This window comes from Myotis lucifugus, unplaced genomic scaffold (genome assembly GCF_000147115.1).
Source record: "Myotis lucifugus unplaced genomic scaffold, Myoluc2.0 scaffold_113, whole genome shotgun sequence".
Lineage (NCBI taxonomy): Eukaryota > Metazoa > Chordata > Mammalia > Chiroptera > Vespertilionidae > Myotis > Myotis lucifugus.
In genome coordinates this window covers 3346497-3350259 of record NW_005871161.1, presented here as the reverse complement: position 1 = coordinate 3350259, position 3763 = coordinate 3346497, and positions in this window count along the sequence as shown.

Sequence of the window (3763 nt, the reverse complement as noted above, 5' to 3'; positions counted from 1 at the left end):
TCGACTTTTTTATTTTTCAGATAAATTCAGTGTAGGTGCATCTTAGATAAATAAATAATTTTACATAGCAAGTTATCTTAAAGACCATAGACATGGATTGACGAGAGAGGGGAAGAGCAATTTCTATGCCTCTGCCTTAACTCTCCCTGCCTTCCTAGATCCGACCAGTGTTTTGGTTTCATCCACATACGCTTGTGAATCTTTGTTCTCAGGGATGAATTTTGTTAAGTCTCATAATAGGAGTAGCCTGACGGATGAAAGTAGTAGCTCGTGCATATCTCTGAAGGTCACGAAATATAAACCTGATGTAAAATCTCTGTCATCAGTGATGCAGCATCAAAAGTCCCACTGTTAATATCAAACGGAGTCATAAAGTTTTCTGTCAGACTATCAGTGTACATGTATACATTAAAAATAAATGTATTTTTCATCATCATATACTGTGTTTTTGTCGCTCGAATGAATTTTATTATTTCTTCAAGGTTCTTCACATACGTACACCTTAAGAAATATCAAGTAGGCGTAACATGTACTCAAAAAATTAGGGTTGGCACGCAGAAGAATTTTGAGTCAGAGATTTTGCTGGTTTTGGCACGCACTCACAAAAAGGTTGCCCACCCCTGACCTAGTCGGTAAACAGGCTGTTCATCCTTTTAAGAGTGGGTGGTAGTATGCATAAAAAGCAGCGTGTCTTCCCGTAAGTACTGTGACTTGGGGCCAGTATGCTGGCTCTCCTATTCACTAGTCTTCCTGTGTGTGCGCCTCTCCAGCCCACTAGTAGGGTTGCATTACTTGAATAGTATTTGGTTTTGGTTTTCAGATGTGTTAGCAGTGATTGTAGGCTAGCTGCACTTAATAGGTTATGTAAGGTAAATTAGAATTGGTAACCACATCCTTGATACCCAGTTACTGTTTCCCACCATAGTTGGTTATTTGCAAGCGTTTAATTAATATATTCATAAAAGCACATGCAAGCTACATCAAAGCTGAAATCACAGAATAACTTGCAAACAAGACAGAGTTGCTGCTAACTGCAAAATCTTGTGGATTAGAGCGGGTGGTCATGGATTCTTTATCCCTTGGCCTGGTCCAGGGCACTCCTAACTGTGATGTGCTCATATAACAATTTTATAGGATTAGCTTTCTGCTATTCCAAGCAGAAATTTTAACACATGAAAATATCTTGCCATAAGCACAATGAGTAGAAATGGTTGAATGAGGAAAATAGCTAAACTGAACTGCTACAGCCTTTTCCCAGTTTTCTTCATTTCTTAATGTATTTAATTTCCCCATTCTGCTATAGGAATTTTCCAGAGTTCTAAGGCTTTTTTCCCCCCTCTTCTTCCTCTATAGCATTAAAGTTGACCACAGATCATTTTTAATAAGACTTTTAATAAGTACTTTGTTAATAAACAGGACCAAGTACTGTTCTTGTGTGGAAGTAGTTGAATAGCAAAAAAGTCCATGTATCTTCCAGTGACCATACACCCCATGGTGCCATCCCATCTCCACCTTCTGACCAGTTATGATTATGCCTCCAGTTAGCATCTTTCATGTATAATTTACTTCTGGTGATTGCGTGTCTCCTACTAATTTGTAACCCACAAAGTCTGGCCATGCCCATTGTGTTCACTGATGCTCTCCAGTGCGTAGTACAGTGTCTGCCACATGTTGTTACTTTGCATTTGTTGAATGGGAATTATTCCATAACCTAGAATTACTTAGAGATTTATTTAGACTTTGATTAATTTAGATAGCCCACAGACCATTTATTCCTGTAATTATTGGTCCATTGTTGCAGCAAGTCTGGTCCTTGCAACAGCAATAATACAACTTGCTATAATAACTTCTTCACTACCAAATTTCATTAATTTATTATTAATCAGAAAATACCCAAAGTGAATACTTCATGCATATAGAAAACTGTGTAGGCAGGAGCCTTGTAAAGTGGAAATGTTCTATTATTTTAATACATAACACATTCAACACATGCTGATTAAAGTAAATCAAATTCAGCATACAAACTACTCTCACCATCCTTGGAGTTCACATTTCCCAGAAGCATGCTAGAGTTGTTGCATGTTTTCTTCAGCCTCAGAATTGGAAGTCTGCATGTATTGCCCAGATTAATCTTAAATTATCTAGTTACCTGAAAACAAGTGTGTTGCATAGTAAGCCTTGATTATGGTTTATGGTGCCAGGTCTGGCCTGTGAGGCCTGAAAGAATTTCTTTATATCTTTTATTTGACCTGCAATGTCTAGGGGAAACTCAGAACTAAATTCTAGTCAATATGGAACTGTTTTGTTCTGCAATTTTATTTCCTTATGCTATTGTCAGTACAGCTATAAGACCATCATCTCCTGCCCTCCCCCATGAAAAAAACAAATACTTCCTTTCTCAAAGTGAATTCGTTTCACTGTACTTATTTTTCTCTGTTTGAAAAACAGAAACAACACATCAGCATTTCCTTATTGACTTTAAAAAACAAACTTAGTTTGTTAGGAATATGGAAATGTTTTCTGGAATAGGACTGGAATTTGAAAATGAAGGAGAAAGCTTAAGACCCTAGATTCCAGAGAAGTGATATCTATATAATTTACAAATTGAGAAAATATAGAGCAGTCTTAGAGATGACAGAGGTGTTCTAACTTACAACCTTTATCCAAAGCCATTAGCAGTTGTTTTTTTTTACAAGATATCTCCTTGTATTGTGTTCCTCTGTTGCCACTTATGATTACTTTACATATTAAACAGTATTGTCAAAATTAAGGATCAAGAGCTCTATGATAACATTAAAGTATCCTCTAGAGCAGTGGTCGGCAAACTCATTAGTCAACAGAGCCAAATATAAACAGTACAACGATTGAAATTTCTTTTGAAAGCCAAATTTTTTAAACTTAAACTATATAGGTAACTTAAACTATATAGGTAGGTACATTGTTATTAACTTAATTAGGGTACTCCTAAGGCTTAGGAAGAGCCACACTCAAGAGGCCAAAGAGCCGCATGTGACTCGAGAGCCGCAGTTTGCCGACCACGGCTCTAGAGAAAAGTGAAAAAGACTCTGTTTAAACCAATTGTTCTAAAAAAATTTTTCTGGGAGTGCAAACTCGTGAGGCCTCACCCCAAATTAACAAGTCCTCTGGGCAATTCTGATGAATGCTAAGGTTTGGTTTAAATCACGAAATAATTTCTTTTCCAAAATACATGTAATTTGTAGATATAACATTGGGTAGAAAATAGGCTTCTTTTGGAGAAAATACTCCATTCCTGGTATTTCCAATTTCTATAATATTATGTCCTATCTAAGAAAATTATACTCATTGTTCATGAACCTACCTTAATATTTATTCCTCTGTGAACCTTTCTCAGTCCTTTATCTATAAAGTGATGTTTTCTTGCTGTCATTGTTCTCGTTCAAAGATGCTAGTCACGATTGTGGATGTAACCAGGCATTGAAGTAACAACTATAGTATTTATAGATTCTTCATGCTCTAAATAGGTTGATAATCTTGAACACAGTAATTATGAGAAATTGGCTAGAATCAACTGGTTTTCAAAGAGAGTGTTTTTAAAAATCCCACTAACATGAACAGTTTGCTGAAAATATTAAAATATTAAAAACTGTGACAACAAATCCATTATTAGGGCAGAGACTTTTAAATGAAAAATCCTAAAACAAAACATCGGCCTAAATAATCAACACAATTCCTTTTAGCAGAAATGCTGGATAAGTGTGATTTAAATTCTCTGTCTTTTCAA